Source organism: Eptatretus burgeri, chromosome 2 (assembly GCF_056783735.1).
Source record: "Eptatretus burgeri isolate ZD-2024b chromosome 2, Ebu_testis_v1, whole genome shotgun sequence".
Lineage (NCBI taxonomy): Eukaryota > Metazoa > Chordata > Myxini > Myxiniformes > Myxinidae > Eptatretus > Eptatretus burgeri.
In genome coordinates this window covers 134,774,189-134,795,929 of record NC_140962.1, presented here as the reverse complement: position 1 = coordinate 134,795,929, position 21,741 = coordinate 134,774,189, and the positions used below count along the sequence as shown (strand labels likewise).

The following is a 21,741-nucleotide window of genomic DNA, read 5'->3' as shown; positions in this document are numbered from 1 at the left end:
AAGACTTGTAACACTCTAAAGATCATCAAAACCCACAAGACCCTGAAGACCCTTAAGACCCTGACGACCATAAGATACCAAAGACCCAGAACACACCTAAGATGCGTTAAACCCTTAATACCCTTTAGACCCCCCAAGACCCTTGAGATCATTAAAACCCAGATTACTCCCCCCCCCCGATAACCCTGAAGACCTTTAAACCCCCATAACCCTTAACCCCAACATCATAAGACACTTAAGGCACCCAGGACCCTTAAACCCCTTTACACCCCCAAAACCATTAGACCCTCATTTCACCTGAGACTGCCAAGACCCTTAAGAACGTTAATACCCGCTGACCCCCTGATGACCCTTAAGACCCCAATTCCATAAGGTCCCCCAATATCTTCAGACACTTAAGACAGTTTGAACCCTTAAAACCCCTTCAGACTGATAAGACTCCAAAGACCACAACACCCCCGACCTCCTAACACCCAAAATACCCTTGGAAACTTAAGACCCCCAAAATCCTAAAGACACGAAGACCCCAACCGCCCACGACACTTAAAGCCCCCAAGACCCTTAAGACTCACATTCCCCAAAAGATGACCGACTCCCAAGAACCTTAAGACCCTAAATATCACCAAGACTCCAAAGACAATTAGACCCCAATATCCCAAAGACCTCCAAGATTGTTAAGACTCCAATGACCCCCAAGATCCGAAGACATTGAGGAGTCTTAGAACTGTCAAAACCCCTTCAGACCCATAAGATCCCAAAGACCCCAAAGATCCTTAAGACCCTCTATCACTCACATTGCCCTTCGACCCTTAAGACCCCTAATAACCCACATGAACCCCAATTCCCATAAAACCCCGCAAGACATTTAACATGCCAAGACCCTTAAAACCCCCAAGACCATTAATACCCCAAAGACACATAAGACCCCCCAAGACCTTCAATACTACTGATACCCTTAAGACCCCCAAAGATGCAAAAGACTCCCAGGACCCTTATATCCCTCATGATCTCAAGACCCATAAGAGCCCCAAGATACTTTTGACCCAAAGACACTCAAGACAACCACCACCCCCAATACTCTTTTGACCTTTAGGACGATCAAGGTTCCCAAAAGTCTTTCGACCCACAAGTTCCTTAAGACCCAAAATCCCGGACTCTTTAGAACCTCAAACCCTCAGACCCCAAAAGACCATTACGACCCACAAGACCCAAAAGATGCTTCAGACCCTCAAGACCCTTTCGACCCCAAACACCATTTAGACCCTCAATACCCAAATTCGACCCCAAATAAATCAAATTGATGAAATGACACGTTTATAAAATATCGAGACTCATATCAACAGAAATACTTTATATTAACGTAATCGTTGAGAAATAATTAAAGTGCTGATTCTGAGATAAATGCACAGTACTAATGACGTCACTCCTGGAATCATTTGCAGGTGATGATATCCTTGGAGAGTTACAATTTGCTGAATTTGCGTTTCTGAACAACGTATTGTCTTAAAACACTTCCTGAGGGAGTCGATGTGTGGAAAGAAAATCACCCGTGGGAAGCAATTTGTGCTGAATTATCAGTTCAACCTCATCAAGGGAATCCAAACGATGAGTTGTGCAAAACGAAAAATCTAACTTTTATAAACTTAAAGAGAAAATACAAAACGTATTTACAAACCTTACATGTTTTATCATCATTTAATGGTTTACAAGTGCAACTGAAAACCTGAACAGGATATGAATGTGGTTTTCACAATAATGTGGTTCATGTCGTCAGTTTGTGTCGAATTGATTACCTGCAATAAAGACACTGAAGTCTGAAACTTGCCGTTCAACATATTGTTGCGAATTCGCGCCCGCCGGCGTGCGAACGGCCACGTAACTCGAATCGCGGCACGTCGCCCACCGGACGGACAATTCTGTCGTGACCTTCTCGGACTAACGCCGGGAGCCAGTCACGGGTGGGCCTTTCGGCCTCACCACGATCGTGCCAATCGGCCCCCCGCGTGGGATAGGGTTGTTCGCCAAATTCGACCTACCTAAGAACCCACGCGGAGGGTAGACTGGGCGATCGCACCTCGCCGCAGGTCGACTCCGGACACGGGCCACTTAAGCGACCTGTTCCGTACTATCGGGATAACCAAGCGTTGTTATCGTTGGCCTCGACGGTTCTGATTAATTATCGGGCATATTAAGCCCACTACCAACCCTTTACGTGAAGCAAGATGGAGAGTCAATTTAAGAAAAGATGAAGCGAAACGGGAAAACAGTTCAACATAATGCACATTTATTCCGCGGCACGCGGAGAGCACACATATACAATTAAACAGAATGCACCTACAGCAATTGCAACAAAAGAAACACAACAATGCAGATCTACAACCGACTATGCGTGCACACGGCAACACTTAAGCAGTTTTACTTTACAGACGGCGCCAACAACACATTTACTCAAAAGCAAAAGAAAAGGGCCACCCTCAAAGACAAGGGGGCAGACGGGGCCTGTGGGCCAACATTTGCGTGGGACCTGAAAGAGCGGTCAGGTCCGCGAGACCAGGTGGATCCTACCCGTGTCTTTGTGATGAGCCACAAATGTGGCAGCGCGGCGGTGCCCCGACTTCGTGCTCCTTCGCGGGTTTCGTTGGCACTGCTTGGAGTGAGGTGGGAACGGTGCCCCCTTTTCGCACTATCTCAGCGCGGGGGGAAAATGGGGGGGGGGGGATTGTTGATGCTCTGGGGAAAGAGGATAGCTGGCTTGTTTGGGTCCCGCGACGAGCGATTCCACCGCGAGCTCGTCGCCGACCGCCGTCTTCCTTGCCTCGGACCCGAGCTACTCGGTCTCTTCCCCTATTCTCCTCAGCCGACTGCAGCAAACCACCTGTACGCCCTCTCCTCCCGACTCCACTCCGCGCTCCAACCCGACTCTGCCCCAAAACTCTCTTCGCCCTTCCAAGGCCGACTCCCCGCTCCTCCAAGGCCGACTCTGCGCTCAAACCGACTCGACCGCGCTCCAAGCTCCAGGCTTCCTCTCTCTGCAGCTCCCCGACAGACTCCGAACCCCGACAGACTCCGAACCCTGACAGACTCCGAACCCTGACAGACTGCCAACCCTGACAGACTCCGAACCCTGACAGACTGCTCAAATTCGCCCTGCGCTCGGCGCTTTATAGGCCGGCAGGAGAACCCATATGCAAGTTCCTGGATCAGAACGAGCTCGGGGGTGGAGCCACGCTCGCCCATTGGACAGAGAAAAAGGGGCGTGAGTCTCCCCTGATCCTCGAATTTGCATATCTCGATTCTACACCGACGCGCCTGGAGGCGGGGCCAAACCGCCCCGCGCTTGCTGATTGGACGGATCAGAAGTGGGCGTGTAGCATTCCTGATCCGAATTCTCCTCGGAAAAGCTGCATTTTGCACTCATGGCTCGGCGCGCATCTTGCACGAGCCCAGGACAGCCCGACGCTCAGTGCTCACAAGTGGTGCGGGAATGGTCGCAGAAGGAGGAGAGGTGAAGGTGGTGGAGGGTTTAAGGTGGTGGTTTATGACCATTGTGCCGTTTGGAATGGCGGTGATGCGATGTTTGCGGGAGCGAGTTGTGAAGGTAAAGATCGTGGATGTTGGCGTTGTTGTTGTTGTTGTTGTGAAGCGGCGTTGTGGTTGGTGGTTGTTGTGTGATGGCGGTTGAGACGTGGTTGGGTCAAAATAAAGATAGAACAGAAAAAAACGGCTATCTCAAAGGGTCGCAGCCCGAATGAATCACATTTATTCCCTCTAAACAACGGGTTTGGGGCTAACTACACATGTACTTACAGAGATATCTCACCTACGGGACCTGAATGGTGGTTTGCGAATTGGCTCAACCGCAACAATATAATTCTTTCTGTATATGTCATGATGACATGACAATTTATGAGAATCAGAGCACATGAACAATACACATATATTAATGTTTAGTTCATCTATCTATAATTCCAGCCATGTGTCTGTCTGTTTGTCTGCGACCGCCGTTTCTCGACGACCGCCAGTCCGATCTGATTGAAACTTGCCAAGAATATTGTCGGGGATCCGCGGATGTGCCTTTTCGAGGTTTGATATCGATCGGACGAGCGGTTCCCAAGTTACGGCCATTTTACTGCTTTTTCAGTGTTGAAAAGGTGTATATATGGCAGCTGAATGCGTCGTTCCAACTTCTCACCTTATCATGCCATTTTCTCCCAAATTATTAATAACCAGACGACCACCGGTCCGATCGGATTGAAACTTGCCAGGAATATTGCCGGGGCCCCGCGGATGTGCCTTTTCACGATTTGATATCAATCGGACAAGCGGTTCCCAAGTTACGGCCATTTATTTGTCAACCAATGACAGGACACGGTGCTATGACATCACGAATGACGTCACAATAAATGTTTGTTTAATTTGTTTTTTGGCACGATTGACGTCACAGTTCTTCTTCTTCGTTTGGTATGACGTCACAATCGACACTGGGGACCTGAGTATGTGCCTTTTCAAAGTTTGATATCTAATCGTACTTCCTCATCCATTTCAGCTGTTTCCCAAGTGTTTCCCAAGGTTTGAAAGCTGTTTTATCCCAAGGTTTGAATTAATTAATTAATCCCAAGGTTTGATTATTATTCAAATTATTAATTAATCCCAAGGGTTGAATTTTCCCAAGGGAAACAGCTGTTTACCAAGGGTTTGAAAGCTGTTTTTTTTTCCCAAGGTTGGAATTAATCGTTGTGCTTGGTAGACATTTGTAAATACATTTACAGAGAGAGGGATGAGAGAGGAGGGGGGAGAGAGGAGGAGGGAGAGAGAAGGGGGGAGAGAGGGGCGAGAGAAAAGGGCGAGAGAGGGGGTGAGAGGGGGCAAGAGAGGGGAGGGAGAGAGGAGGGGGAGAGAGGAGGGGAGAGGGGGTGAGAGAGAGGAGGGGGGACAGAGGAGGGAGAGAGGGGTGAGAGGGGGTGGCAAGAGAGGGGAGTGAGAGAGGAGGGGAGAGAGAAGGGCGAGAGGAGGGAGAGAGAGAAGGGTGAGAGGAGGGGGAGAGAGAAGGGTGAGAGAGGGGGTGAAAGGAGGGGGCTACAGAGGGGAGATAGGAGGGGGAGAGAGAAGGACGAGAGAGGGGTGAGAGGGGGGCAAGAGAAGGGAGAGAGGAGGGGGAGAGAGAAGGGCGAGAGAGGGGTGAGAGGGGGAAAGAGAGGGGAGGGAGAGAGGAGGGGGACAGAGGAGGGGGAGAGAGAAGGGCGAGAGAGGGGGTGAGAGGGGGGCAAGAGAAGGGAGAGAGGAGGGGGTGAGAGGAGGGGGAGAGAGGGGGGGAGAGAGAGGGGGCGTCACAATTCTTCTTCGTTTGATATGACATCACAATTGATGCTGGGGACCTGATACTAGAGGCACGAAGCTGCACAGACTGGCACGCACCTATGGGCACGCCCCAATGGGCCCGCACTAGTCTATCTATAATTCCAGCAGTGTGTGTGTGTGTGTGTGTGTGTGTGTGTGTGTGTGTGTGTGTGTGTGTGTGTGTGTGTGTGTGTGTGTGTGTGTGTGTGTGTGTGTGTGTGTGTGTGTGTGTGTGTGTGTGTGTGTGTGTGTGTCTGCGACCGCCGTTTCTCGACAACCGCAGGTCCGATCTGATTGAAACTTGCCAGGAATATTGCCGGGGACCCGCGGATGTGCCTTTTCAAGGTTTGATATTAATCGGACGCGTGGTTCCTAAGTTACGGCCACTTTATTGCTTTTTCAGTGTTGGAAAGGTGTATATATCACAGCTGAAGTGTCGTTCCACCTTATCATGCCATTTTTTCCCAAAGATATCTCAGAATAATGATAACAGCATATTAATAATAATAATAGCACAATAATTGGCAGTAATAAAAAGAATAACATGATACAATAACCAATGTTTGTCAACCAATAACGACCTATATATTGTCTGTCAACAAATAATGACCAATAACGTCTGTCAACCAATGACAGGACACGGTGCTATGACATCACGAATGACGTCGCAATTAATGTTTCTTTATTTGTTGTTTTTTCAGTGTTGGAAAGGTGTATATATTGCAGCTGGTGTCGTTCCAACTTATCATGCCATTTTTCCCCAAAGATATCTCAGAATAATGATAACAGCATATTAATAAAAATAATAATAATAATAACACAATAATTGGCAGTAATAAAAAGAATAACGTGATACAATGACCAATGTCTGTCAACCAATAATGACCTATATATTGTCTGTCAACCAATAATGACCAATAACGTCTGGCAACCAATGACAGGACACGGTGTTATGACGTCACGAATGACGTCACAATTAATGTTTATTTGTTTATTTATTTATTTATTGCACGATGACGTCACAATTCTTCTTCTTCTTCGTTTGGTATGACGTCACAATTGACGCTGGCGACCTGAGTATGTGCCTTTTCAAGGTTTGATATTAATCGGACAAGCGGTTCTCAAGTTAGGGCCATTTATCTGTCAACCAATGACAGGACACGGTGCTGTCATTCTTCGTTTGGTATTCTTCTTCGTTTGGTATGACGTCAAAAGCGATGCAGGGGACCTGAGTATGTGTCTTTTCAAGGTTTGATATCGTTCTTCATCCGTTTCAGCTGTTCCCCAAGGCTTGAAAGCTGTTTTTTTCTCAAGAGGGGGGGGTGGGAGAGTGGAGGGAGAGAGGGGGGTGAGAGAGAGGGGGCGTCACAATTCAAGAGAGGGGGAGAGAGGAGGGGACGAGAGAGGGGGACGCGAGAGGGGGTGAGAGTGGGGGCGAGAGAGAGGGGCGACAGAGAGAGAGAGAGGGGCGAGAGAGGAGGGGGGAGAGAGGAGGGGTGAGACTAGAGGGGGAGAGGGGGACAAGAGAGGGGGAGAGAGGGGGGCGAGAGAGGGGGGAAGAGAGAGGGGAATCACAATTTGTCTTCTTCTTCCTTTGATATGACGTCACAATTGACGCTGGGGACCTGAGTATGTTTCCCAGGTCTTTCCCAAGTTATGGCCATTTATGATACGGTTGGTACGATATAATTGAAACAATGCCCCAATCCAGTCGTCGTTTACGAGAGTGAAAGAACGAAGCTGCACCTACTGACACGCACTTACGGGCATGCACCTACGGGCCCGCACTAGTTAAATAGAAATGAAGTACAACTACTGCTCCCACATCTTCCCACTTCAAAAAAAGCAATGACTCAACTTGACATAACTCCAACTGACATGACATAACTCATAACTGACATAACGCTTGAATTTTTTTCAACGACAAAACTATGGAAAAGGAAATATACGTAATGCATTAGAAATGTTGTTCAACATTATTATGGTAGTTTATTCCATTTATTTATTTTTGTCAAAACTAGCAGATACCCGTCTACGACGGGTATGGGGGACAGGACGACAGGACGGATCACAATACTCGGTTACGGTAGTTTCTTTAGATGTCTTGCTCCGCATTCAACAGCTCTCTCTCTGTCTCTGTCTCTGTCTCTGTCTCTGTCTCTGTCTCTGTCTCTGTCTCTGTCTCTGTCTCTCTTTCTCCTCCCCACCCGGTTGCATCATTGTTTGGGACGCGGCTATGCCGCTGATGCAGTGTCCCCCTTACCAGTGCACTGGTGCTCATTTTGCCGACCTCGGAAGGATGACAGGTTGAGTCAACCTCCTGGTGTATTAATTCAGCGGCCCAACGGGGCTTGAACTCAGGACACTAGGATCCCAAGCCACCACCCTCACCACTAAGCCAACACCAGGCTTGATTCAACAGCTCAGTTCATATTGGTGGCGTGTCTGGGTGCCTGTGGTAGCGTTTGAGACCGGTCACTTTCGATTGTGGGCCTTGACACATAGTGCTGGATGAGTAACACGAACGATTTGACATATTCCTCGTTCCAATCTTCCCTCCATCAACAGATTAACAACATGGCAGGATAAAAGTCATAAATGCTGAGTCGAACAAACGTCCTGAACTCTTGGACTTAGTTAAGTAAAGCACGTCGTCTGAGACCCGGCCATCGGTTTGCCGCCGAACGCTGCTGATTGTGACGTCATCGATTCACTCTGAAAATTCTATCGATATTCGATTATTAACCTCCGCCATCGAAGATGGACGGATGTTACTGTTTTCACCCCTGTCTGTTTGTTTGTTTGTTTGTGAACAGTATTACGGAAAAACTCCTGAACGGATTTCGACGAAACTTGGTGGGGAGACTAGGTATGGTCCAAGAATCATGGTATGGTCTGAGTATGTCAACCATGCCATTAGATTTTAGATTTGGTCCAAAGTCCAATATGGCCGCTATGGCGGCCATTTTAAAAAATATTTGAATTTTTGTTTTTGCATTTCTACATGTTTTAAGTTATTTCCAACCAAAAAATTATTTCTAAGAGGAAAAAAAAACAAAATTTTGCAACTTTTTTTCAAAAAAATTTCGATTATATTTGAAAAATATTTGAATTTTTTTCTGCATTTCTACATGTTTTAAGTGATTTCCAACCCAAAAAAAATTTGTTAGAGAAAAAAAAAACAGAAATTTTGCACCTTTTTTTTCAAAAAAATTTCCATTTTTTTGGGGGGGGGGGCATTTCTACATGCGTGTCGATCTAGTTTAGTTTGTTCAATCGTGGTTCAGTAGAGTCTGATCCGTTTTGACCTAAAATGAATAGGATATCAGGTTCACTTAAGTGACCCAGCAGTATTGCTGGCGGAGGTTTTGCACTCTACCGAGTGCTCCCCCTCTAGTTTGAATATGCAATCACCTGTGTAAATACATGGAACACATAATGTGACGATTTCGGTAGTATGAACAGAATATGTTTGGAGAAAAGTGTGTTAGAAGTTCCAGCCCATTAAATTATGAATATTATGATATTATGATTATGATTATGACATTCGATTTTTTGAATACACTATCACCTGCGTAAATACATGGAACACATAATGTGAAAATTTCGGAAGTATGAACAGAATATGTTCGGAGAAAAGTCTGAAGTTCCAAGCTTACTCCCATTATATTATGATTACCTCTGCCACCGAAGGTGAAGAAGGTTATATTTTCACCCCTCTCTGGCTGTCTGTTTGTTATTTGCAAAATCGAAGATTTTTCAAGTATATTGGTCTGTCGATTTGGTTACTTGCAAAATCGAAGATATTTCAAGGACTGTATATTGGTCAGTCGATTTTGTTATTTTGTCTGTTTGTCTGTCTCTGTTCGTCACCTACAGGTCACAATTTAAAAACGATATTCACGAAACTTCATCACATGGTAGAGTTTGTCATATGGAAGAAGCCTGTTGTTTTTGAGGTGAAAAGGTTAACATCTGCCAAAGGACAACAACTAAGGTGGGATTTCTAAAATCTTCAATTTTCATCCGATTGACTTGAAATTTGAAGAGGATTTCTACTTCAGGTCACTGAATTCAACTGGTCAATTATTTTTTAGATCAACATGGATCAAAAGGTCAACATACGCAGCATTTATAAAATTGACAATTTTCATCTGATTCACTTAAAATTTGAAAAGGAGTTGCACATTTGGTCAATGAATTCAACCTCCAACTATATTTGAGGTCAAATTTGTTTTATGGATATTGCAAGTGTCATGCTCTGCATGACATCTTGTTTCTTTGTCTGTTCGTTTGTTTCTCTGTGTGCAGGATATCTCAAAAAGTTGTGGATGGATCCAGTTGAGAGATATGGCCAAAAATGATGTATATCACAGTATCTCAAAACGTTTTGGATGGACTTGGACGAAACTTTGACACGTTGGGTGTGTGACAAGAAGGAATTGATTCAATTTTGGTGAATATCCTAATCCAGATCTGGATACGAGAGTTATTTAATTTATAAAGTGATTCTTCACCATTGAGAGAAAGGGCCAAAAACGATAAATATTATGATATTTCAAAAATGTATTGGGCCCAATATGTTTTCGTGGATCAGGCAATGTGTGGCAGAGGTACACGCTCTAATGAGTGCCCTTCTAGTTTGTAAATGTTATGCAAACATTCAATGATGTGCCAACAGAGTGTGGGTGCACGTCGTATGGGATCGAAGCATTTCCAATTATGATCCCAATTTTCTTCACAAACAGAGCCTGTTGTGGTATCATGAGCCGGGTGTGGTGACCTAGCAAAGTGTGTTTACAGAGTTGAGTGTGCTGACGGAGTCGAGTGTGGTGATAGCATTGAGTGCAGTGACAGATTTGAGTGTTTATAGAGTGTTGTGTGAATCTCTGATGGTGATCACCTTCGTATAAACTTTGAATGATGATTTAATGGTCCACAGAATAAGAAATTCATGTTTGGTTTAATGAAAAAAAGGCTTCACTAAACACTTAATAGTTATATTTTTCTTGAATAAGTACTATATGTTGAAACAAAGATTTTAGTGTTTTTCTCATGTCCTTGTTCTCTCAATTGCCCCTGCCCCCCCCCCCCCAAAAAAAACGACGATGGGATTATGTCATATATCATGTGACCGGCAACATCTTCAGAACACTTTTTCTTCCAGTCTTGTGTTTATATGCGGTCAACACACGCTTTGAACATAGAAACACCATAATGACGTGATCAACTAAAAAAAAATTGAAGTGATTGAAAGCCGACGCAATCCCCACGAAGATTAGAGATCATTGTAATGTAATGAAAAAGAACAAAAAGGACAGAAAAGTGCCAGAAACTGAGGGTAAGCAGCATACTTTTGCCCTGGCGGTCGGATAGTTATGTTCAATTGGTGTTAATTTAACCTGTTGTACATCACTTACTCACAGCATGTACATTGTGAAAATAGTTCCGTCCAGTATGGTAATAAGCCGTGCCACTGGCATTGACAATTGTATACCCTTTTGCTTTAAAACGAGTGTATTTCACATGACAAAAATAATTATAGAGAAGTGTTACATCAAAATACCACTAAACTCCACATTTACCATGGTCTAGCTCTATGATTTACCACTTACTCGTTCTTACATCTACGGTCTGACAGCACCTTCTACTACATTTTGATTTTGATTTTGGGTTTGTGATTAGCTTCGGAAGTGATGTGAGCTCCAAAAATTTAAGGTTAGCTCCTGGAGTGATTTCCGGTTAAATAAGCAAAGGGGTTGAATACTTATGCAAATGAGAATCATCTGATTTTCTCTGTTAATCTAATTTATTCACATTTCTCTGGAGTAGTTTGTGAAGACTCTATATGTTAAATTTGATTTGAAAGCATCATGAAATAAGCTCAGGCTGCATCAAAATGTAAAAACATTTTACGGGGGGGGGGGGGGGGGGGTGAATAATTTTGCAAATCACTACACACCCCTTTCAATAGTACAGCACATAAAATGTGGCCAAGTTCATCCTGATTGTATCCTTTTATCATACAAGTGGCATTCAAAAAGTTATACAAATGCACAAAATGGTCCAAAATGGAGGGGGGAGGGGGGAGGTGATTGCCTGATGATTGGAGATGCCACAACTCACCAGCACAACTCTTAAATAAAGCCTGGCGAGTTGAAGCAGGAGAAAACGGTTTTCAAAATTTAGATTACTTCCTCTGGATCCTTGAAATTCCTCACTGGTGGGTGTTCAATATCTGCAGCACCTGCTTTGTCTAATTTTTCCATAATCCTCCCAATAAACAATTCCAATCCCAGGTTTCGTACCTGCACAAAACCAATCATGACAACCTGCAACCATGACAAAGACTCAGCAAGGCTGCTCTCCACATGCAAGACAGTTCAATCACTGCTTCCTCAAGCCTTGGAAAGATGCCAGCATCACAACCTCCTGGCTGCCACTTTCTTCAAACTGATGTGGCCCTTGGGGGTAACCACCTTCAGGAGCCTGTTTTCCACTCAATTAATACATTGTTCCAGCATCCATGGCCTAGCATAGTCAGCCCGGGAATGTGGCTCAGGTTACCTCATGGCTGCTCCAAGCATGTGCACGATGTGAAGTGACCAGGTCTCGGCTAGACACTTGACCTGGCTGCACACACTGTGGCCTGGTGAAGCGTTGCTATCTGTCGGAGTTCTATTCCATGGCTTTTCCAGCTGGCTGTGATGTGGATTCTCTGGACAGATTTCTCTCTCCCTTTTGGCAAGCACTGCTGCTCTTGTGCAGCCTCCCTTCATTTCCCATTTCCGTGAGAGGCCAGCTGCTCTTCCATCGCAGCAAGTATAGCCCTGTTGGCCAATTTCGTCTCTCACTGACCCTCCTCTTCTAGTATCTGTTCTTGGGTGTCAATGTGGTACACTAACCCCACTTACAACGGTCTAACCTCACCTCCACCACAACTAAATCTTCTGCGATCACTCCTATCCCTAAGTGTGTTACCACCACTATCATTATCCCACCTGCTTCAAACTTTGCCTTCAACACTGCCTCTATCTCTGGATCCATCTCTACACATATCTCTAACTCTCCCATAAATGCTGCTTAAATTTTCGAGCCTGGGTCCAAAATCCAACTCCTGCCACCAAATGTTGCATGTACGGCCCCCATGTCAACAGCTTTTCTGCAATCACAAACACAGCTACTCTAGAGACTGATCACACTTGAGAATTACTCAACAAATGACCTGCTTGAGGCCAAATTTGGTCAATAAATGCACTGACTTAAGTATGTGTTAGTGCCCCCAAATGAGGTCAAAACCACCTCCATAAAAATTAGGGTAATGTGCCCAATTTGTACCCTCAGAGATAATTATCAAACAGGTGGGTATGGTTTTAGTGTGGGAAGACATGCCAGCGGACATGCACATGAACTTTAGGAATAACAAGCCTATTCAATAACCTATTCAATAATAGATCATCAGACCTATTCAAGAAGCCACAAAGGCATGATTCCTTTCCCACTTCCCCACCCCTGAGACATTCACAACAACCATCCTCACAAATCACAGGCCACCCCTGGCCGAGCGACAGCTTCTCCACTCAATCAACTGTGCTGGCTGTGCTCCCAATTGCCGAGGACATTGGGCACCTCGGCCCAATGACATGTTGACTTACTTGCCGCCAATTAGGGGCAGCTGTGTGGAAATGCAGTGTCTTCCTCCTTCCCAGTGTGAAAGCAGAAGGGATGTGGAAAGGCATGCTGTAGCACAGACTGTGAAACACCTGAAGCACCACTCTCACCCACCCCCTATCTAGTTTGACATTGGAGAAGAAAAGGACAACACACTGTTATGAAAATGGCTTAGGGGTTAATGAGGGGTTAATCATGTGATCATTATATCCAAATGAGTGTTAGCATAAGTGTATGTAAACCCCAATTCACATTGATCAGATTTTTGGGTACAGTAGATTCTCAGTCACCCATTATCCTTTATTTGTCTCTCCCATTTCCCATTCAGGTTTAATCCCTAAATCATCCACGATTGTACTTTTATACATACAGTGTATATATATATATATATATATATATATATATATATATATATATATATATATATATATATATATATATATATATATATATATATATATATACATATATATATGTATATATATATATATATATATAGATATATGTATATATATATAGATATAGATATATATATATATATATATGTATATATATATATATATATATATATATATATATATATATATATATATATATATATATATATATATATATATATATATATATATATATATACACATAAACACACTCAAGAATGTTTGATAATTTGATCCACACAAGTAAGTTTTTTGTATTGAGTGTCGAGGTCCATGGAGGAGCTGGACGCAGAATTGATCGAAATGTAATGGAATAAAAAGAACAGTAGAAAGATGGGGGGGGCACACACCAATAGGATGGAGGGACAAAATAAATGTAGACAGAGAAATAAGTAATGTGGGGAAGAATCAAGGCAAGAGGAGGATACATGCGGTGAACAAGATGGATACATGCACAATCTCTCAATCACAGAAAAGGAAGGAAAAACTGGAAACATGGTAGAAGGTGGTTTTAGAGAGGATTAATGGGGGAAGAAAAGATCATGGTTGTGGATGGGAAATGACCTGAGATGGTAGTGAAGAGTTCTCCTGAAGCACTGGAGGGAAGAAAGAGATTGACGAGACTGAGAAAGTTGGTTACACAGGTGGGAAAAAGAGGAAGAAATGATTAGAGGTGAGCAGTGTGTATGAAATTTGAGAGTTACACCGTAAGGGGGTTACTGGCAGACCACATATGCCCTGCAGAAACCTGGGGTGGGAGTGGAGGAAGAGCATGAAAAGGTCAGAATGTGCAAGACCAGAGAGGAGGGTGGAGAAGAGGGAGAGAGACCACTGACCTGTCTTAGATGTGAAAGTGATGGGCCCAGAGAATCAGCTTCATCATGCGAGATTCCAATCTATTCATAAAAGGAGCTGAGTACTTCCATCACCCTGTATTGTAAAGGTTTCCTGCTGTCTTGCAAAAGTAAAAATGGCGCCGTTGGAAAAGTAATCATTGAATTATCTGCTTGAAAGAGATGCAAAGCTGGACCAACTTCTGTCCTCTCATCCGAGCTCTCTCTTTCTCATATGTGGTGACTTCAATTGTCATCATGCCAGTTGGCTGGGTGTGGGTACCTCTCTCACCTGCCATGGCACTTCAGCAAAAGACTTCTGCGACTCAATGGGATGGACTCAATCAGTCAACTACCCGAGCCGGTTCTCAACCAACGGTTCTCCAACTGTTCTGGATCTGATTTTGACAAATTTACCTGAAAATATCTGCTGTTCTTTCTCCACTTCAACCGATTCTTATTACCATGTGCTTGTCAAAGTAAACATCTCTCTGGCTGTTATTAGAGAACCAACTCAGCGCCATCGAGTCTGGTGTTTCACTCAGGCTGACTGGCAGGGTCTCCAAGCAGCCATCAAACTTCTAGACTGGTCTCCCATCACTAATTTCTCCAACATCACCTCATCCTGGGAATTCTTTCAGAGAAACTTGCTCTCCCTCATCTTCAGTTGTTCTACCCTTCCTCTGGGCCATGGTACAATGAAGCTTGTAGTGAGGTAGTTGCCTTACGGAAAGAAAACCAAAGTGAGGGTAATCTCAGTTCCTTCCATAAAGCTCAGAACAAGTGTGTGTCTACCCTCAAGAGAGCCAGAAAACAAGAACTTTCTAATCACAAGTCTGAACTCACAAGCCTCTCTCCCTCCTCCAAATCCTGATGGTGTCAAATCAAATCTGTTTCTGGTGTATGCTCCCGCTCCATCCCCACCCTTACCACAAATGGCCGCACTGCTGATACCGCACACGAAGAGGCTGAATGCCTGAACTCGGTGTTTGCATCTAAATCTTGTGTCTGAAACCCATTGCTTTGTGTACCTACCTTACTCAGTCACACCCAACTGTCCCTGGCCGCTGTGTCCTTTTCTTCTGACAAAGTGGAGAGTTTGCCGTCAAACCTCGACTCAGATTCTGCAACCGGTCCAGACAGCATCAGTCCTCGTGTCCTAAAACATGCTGCACTTCTGCTCTTGCTCACCCTCTCTCTGTTCTATTCACCCTCTCATTTTTCTCAAGGTCATCTGCCATCTGCTTGGAAATCAGTAAACATTACCACTCTGCATAAAAAGGTGCAAAACAGCTCCCTGCAACTACAGACCAATCAGCCTTCTTCCAATCATCAGCAAGGTTATGGAATCCATCATCGCTTCAGACATTAAATCCTTCCTCTTCTCCAATGGCTAGATTTCTGATCATCAATTTGGTTTCAGACCAGGTCACACTACCATGAAAATGCTGCTTCTGTTCTTCCAACAATGGATGGAGGTACTCAATGCCAGACATGAAATCAGAGCCATATCCCAAGACAAATCGCATGCTTTTGACACGGTCTGGTACCCTGCCCTGCTCACCCACCTCTCATCCTATGGTATCCAAGGCCATCTCCACTCATGGCTCGCAGACTTCCCCTCCTGTTGCAGCCAACGTCTGCCCCCAAATGGAGTTCTCTCATCCCCTCTTCCTGTCCAGGCTGGAGTTCTTCAAGGCAGCGTTCTGGGTCCTGTTCTTTTTCTGGTTTTCATCAATGATCTCTCCGACTCTCTGGGAAATCCTCTTTCTCTCTTACCTGATGACTCCACCCTCTGCCGTACCATCCATCAGCCCTCAGACCGGCAGGCTGCTGCTTCTTCACTCTCTGCAGATCTGGATAAAATAACAAACTGTTCCAACACGTGGACATGTCTTTCAATCCTGGCAATTCTCATACTCTCACGATGTCTCTCCGAAAGGTCCGTTTAGAACCCCCCATCTACTTTCTCACCAATCCTCTGGAAGAAGTCCTTTCATTAAACCTTCTGGGCCTCATTATCTGCCATGATCTTTCCTAGGAAAGCCACATTTTCAAACTGGCCTCCAAAGTCAGTTGCCAAATGGAAATCCTCCATCGTGCAAAGTCCTTCCTCAGCCTACCTGAGCTCCTGACCACATACAAAGCTTTTGTCTGCAGCCTGATGGAGTACTGTTCTCCCCTCAAGGCTGGTGATCCTGCCTCTCACCTTTCTCAGATTCATGCTGTGGAAACCAAGGCATTTAGGATCATTGGTATCTCCCGTGATGAGGCTGGGTCTTTGGGCCCCTCACTCTCTCACCACAGGCAGGTCAGTGGTATTTCTGTCTTCTACCACCTCCTCTCCCATCTCACCCCCCCCCACTTTGTCTGTGAAATGTCCCCACCATATTTCCGCAGGCTGCTCAAGGTCCGCCAACAACCCTGTTTTAGTGAAGCTACCAAAATCACAAATCACTGCTCACCTTCCCACTTTCATTCCTCTTTTTTCCCGCTTTTGGAATATACTCCCACACTCTCTTCAATCCCATTCTTCCCTCCAGGCTTTCAAAACAGCTGTTCACCACCACCTATTATTGTCCCCCATCCAAATCCTCAATCTTTTCTACCCCCGTTAATCCACCCTTATCCCAACTCCTTCAAATTCCCGGCTTTCCTTTCTGAAAATGACTGTAATGTCCATCTTGTGTACCCTGTGTTCCCCACCTCATCCCTCTCCCTTCCACAGATCTCCTGATGTCTGTTCCCCACTGTTTTGACCTTCCCTCTCCCACCCCTCTTGTGTCATGCCCCCTTGCTGTGCATTGTGTTAGCTCTCATATGAGCCTCGACAATGTATTAAAAAATTTTTTTAAATGGCACCATTGGAAAAGTAATCATTTATTTATTTGCTTGAAAGATGCAAAGCTGATAATTGATTTACTTGGATAAAATTCCTTTGTTTCGTTTGTTTTGTTCACCATTTTCAGAAGAAGAGGAAGAGGAAGAGCAAGAGGAAGAGGAAGAAGAGGAAGAAGAGGTAGAAGAGGAAGAAGAATACGAAGAAGAAGAAGACGAAGAAGAAGAAGAAGAAGAAGAAGAAGAAGAAGAAGAAGAAGAAGAAGAAGAAGAAGACGAAGAAGAAGAGGAAGAAGAAGAAAGTACGTATTGTGTCCTTGGGTGGTATATTTCACCAAAAAACATAGGGAATTATAAAATGTTCATTTCTTTTGATGTTTTGTGAATTTAATCAGGAGCTGAGTTTCTTCATAATGCACTCTGAGTTTGAAGAAGACCTGGGTGGTGTATTTCGCCCATGTATGAGGTTTGCAAAACGCAGGGAATAATAAAATTATGGTTACTTTTGATGTTTTGCCAATCTCATCAGTAACTGTATAACATTATAGTTTATCTGTATAACTGAGAAGAAGCAGCTTTCCAAGGTAGAGTGACCTGGTCTGAATCTGAATTGATGATCTGAGATTAGGGAACTGGCGAAAACAAAGGATTTGAAGTTCACTGTAATTATGACCTTGCTTATAATTAGAAACAAGCTAACGGACCTGTAGCTAAGAGGATCCGTTTTTGCACCATGGTTATGTATTGCAGTGATGTTGGCCAACTTCCAAGCAGATGGAAACTATCCCAGAGAAAACAATAGGACATTCAGCAGAACAAATACCTCTGCCGCGTGATGCCTGATCCACAAGAACATATCGGGCCAAATAAATTTTTCAAACACAGTATCATGCTATATATCGTTTTTGGCACCATCTCTCAATGGTGAATAATAACTTTATTAGTTAAAAAATTCTCGTATGTGAATCCCGACCTCTCAATTGTGAAGAATCACCCCAAAAAATTATCAGATTCGAATCCGGGTTAGGATCTTCACCAAAATTGAAACAATTCATCCTTGTCATACAACCATCCTGTCCACCAAGTTTTGTCCGAATCGGTCTACAACTTTTTGAGATATCGAGCTATATATCGTTTTGGGCCGATCTCTCAATGGGGAAGAATCACTTATGTCATTTTTTAAAATTATAGTAGCCGGTTCCGGATCCACATCTTCACCAAAATCTATTCATTTCATCCTTGTTACACACCGAACCTGCCCACCAAATTTCGTCAGAATTCGTCTGTAACTTTTTGAGATATCCTGCACACAATCAGACAAACAGACAGACAAAAAGAAAACAGACAGACAGGGGTGAAAACATAACCTCCTTCCACCTTCAGTGGCGGAGGTAATGATCAAGTGAACATAGCAGAAAGAGCATGAGCAAAAACTTCAGAGCATGTTTTTAGGACACATGCACTTATGCTGTCCAGTCCTGTTACAGAATAGAAGTTGAGGTTTGCCAAAAACCTCTCCACCTTCTCAAGTGTGGAAAAACCTGAGATTAGGTAACTGGTGAAAATGAAGCAATCCAGGAGCAGCTGGTTACTCCAGAGTAAGGTCGGTGTAGGGAGTGAGGGATTGGATACACAAGATTTGGAAGCAAACAGAATTGAGGCATTCATCCTTCTCACAGGCAGAATCAGCTGTGGTCCCATTTGACATGAGGGGAGAGATGGAGGGAGAGCAATGTTTTATAGACTGACTGCTTCCAACTTTTTAGCCATACAATCCTGCTCCAGGTCTGTGTGCAGATAGCTGGAAGAGTTTTGAGTACATCCTCCACAACTCCCTTCAAGAGTTCTACTGGAATTTCGACAGCAGCTGGGCCTTTTTCATTCACCAACTCTTTTCAGGGCTTGACATACCTCACATTCTATCACTGTTGGTTCTTGCTCACATTATTTTTCTTTGAAAGTTGCCATCATCTTGCTTTCTCGTTTGTGTAGAGTTCCAGTATAGTCCTTCCATCTTTCTTTCACCTGTGTTTCTTCTGTCAGATATTTTCCTCTTCCATTCTAAAGTCCCCAATCCTAGACCTAAACTTTCTTGTGATATCTCTGATCTTTTTCAAAAGGAGATCTTGTCTTTTTCTGTTCTGTTGTCATTTTCTATCTCAATGCATGCCTCTTTGAAGTATCTCTCTTTGCCTTTCCTATCTTTTCCTTGTCCTATCTTGTCCTATCCATTGGCCACTTAATGTCCTGGTGATGCGCCTTCGGTTTTCACCTCTCTTCTTCTGTCTGCAATATGTATTGCCTCTCTGACAGCCATTTAGCCTTCTACTTTCTGCTTGATTTTGGGATGTTCTTTTTGATTTCTTCATTTTATGAAGAGATGTGAGATATGCAAATCCATGAGCCAATATGAGAAATGAGCCAATAAAGACATATGCAAAAACTTATTTCTGGGAGACACAGGTGCAATGTCATCAAATTTCAGCAGAGATTTGTACAAAATACTTTTGTCCAAGAACCAGGGAGTCACGAAGTGGATGATGCAATTGCATTGAGAACACTGGTGTGGTGCATTAAACACTACCATCTAAGCTATCAAGTCTGAGTTCGAGTCTTGCCCCAGCTACTCTATATCCTGTCATCCCGGTGTTTCTCAGGCAGAGCGAGGCATCAAAGTATATGCTGTTTCTTGAATGGATGTTAAACTGGACGTCCCATCTGCCAGTATTAGGTGGTGGACAATAACGACATTATGGTGCCTTTTGTGAAGAATAGGTGAACTATTGCTGGTATCCTAAACAAATAACAAATTCATGCTCTAAGATATCCAGTCCATGTTTTTAGGGCACACATGTTTTTCGGACATTGGCTCAACAGCAGCACAATTGCCCCACCACAAAAACATTGATGAAACTTGCAGCCACACGCTGCATATTGAGAAAGAGGAAAATAATTCCAAAAGTGCTCAGGCAAAGTGGAAGGCGATGTTGCCATAGCGAGGATGGTTGAGGAGTGTATTCAGGTATATATCATAATACAGCAAGACTTACATGAATTCAATTAAGTAGAACTCTGTGTGAAACCCAACTCCATAAGTGAAAACTGCAGGTTCTTACCTGACCAGATAACCAGAAGTCCTTCAGCCAAGCTGGAAAACGAAACCACAGGTTAATGCACTCACTGGAGTAATAGTAAGCACTCACTGTTGTATCAGTAAGCTACCCAAGCTTGAACCTTATTCCAGGTTTTGTGGAAGTTTCATTGTAGTGTGGGGGAAAATTTTATATTAATGTATTTTAAATTGTAACAAATGGAGTTTTAGAAATGTAAGTTTTATGCTATAAGTTGAATTGGCTGTCCTATCTGGCCAAAAGACTTTTGCCCTAAATGTTGATAATGTCTTGGTCTGGAGCAGTGTGACCTGAGCTGATAACAGCGAACTTTTGCCTCAAAATGTACGTAGTGGCTTCTCGTCGAAAGGACATGTCTGCAATCTGGGTTGATAGCCCCCACCACTCTCTCATGAAAGTATAAAATGCTTTGAAATGTAAAATTGTTTCAGTGCAAGTTTGTGAGGAAGTATTAAAACATCGTGGCTTGTGCTCCTTGGAACTGACCAAGTACCAAGTTAGAATAAAGCTATCTGATGTAATGTGGAAGTGAATTGAATCGGGTTGGTCTAACTGTTAACTAAAAGTAAGAATTGATGAAATAGAACCAAATAATATTGCAATCAATGGGGATTCTTAAGTTCATTGTACGAGGGTGAGAAGTGTATGGTGGATAATTAGAATAATAAATTGTTTCACAAGGAAGGACTTGTGTGGTCATCGTTGTATCAGTGTCAATGGGTTTTATGCAGGATTTTATAACCAAATTGGACAAACGTTAAACTCTGCCTGAAGTCAAATAAGATTTCCACAATCGGCCAGGTAGAATCCTTCAACGATCACAACAGGGTGGGTTAAAAAAATCCACATCAGTTGGCACCTGGTGACTCGGATTCGAACCATCGTTGGTGTGGTGCTCCTGACCGGAGGTGCTTAATCTGCCGGAGGCAGTGCCTGGAGGAACGACAAGTGCTTGAGCGAAGGTAAGGGAGAGCGCTCTCTGCAGGTAACGCATTTCGAACAAAGAAAAGTTCATTGTCAGATAATTGTATTGATAGAAAGAATATGATCCGGCGGAGAGAGTCCGTTTTAAAGTAAACGATAAGTACTGTAGTTGTTTTAGAAAAGTGCTGGAGAAGAAAAGGAGTCAGATGATACTTACCTGATAGGAGAGATACCGCGGTCAGTTATTTACGGCGGTATTCTCAGGGCGAAGCCTACCCATTGCACTACAGGGGAGAAAGGTTGACCCTTGCAATTTTCCCAAATGTGCGAAACTCGACTGTACAATTTGAGGTGCAGAGGGCACAGTACAAGAAGAGGCTCGATGAGGAGCCAGAGGAGTAATTAAATGTTTGTATTGATACGGACCGGCTGAGAGAGAGGCCGAGAAGACGGCTGAGATGCCTAGATAGGGTTATTATTAAATGGAATATAGATAAATATTATAAGTTACCTGTTTGTAAGAGTTATAAGAGTTACCTTTTGTTCATTGAACTCACTGGAAGTTTGTTG

The 21,741-nt window shown here is 43.8% G+C and overlaps 1 pseudogene; it reads left to right on the top strand.

The window, feature by feature from the left end:
* The first annotated feature begins 21,380 nt into the window (after window positions 1-21,380).
* On the top strand, window positions 21,381-21,526 carry LOC147033208 (U1 spliceosomal RNA; annotated as a pseudogene).
* The last annotated feature ends 215 nt before the right edge of the window (window positions 21,527-21,741 follow it).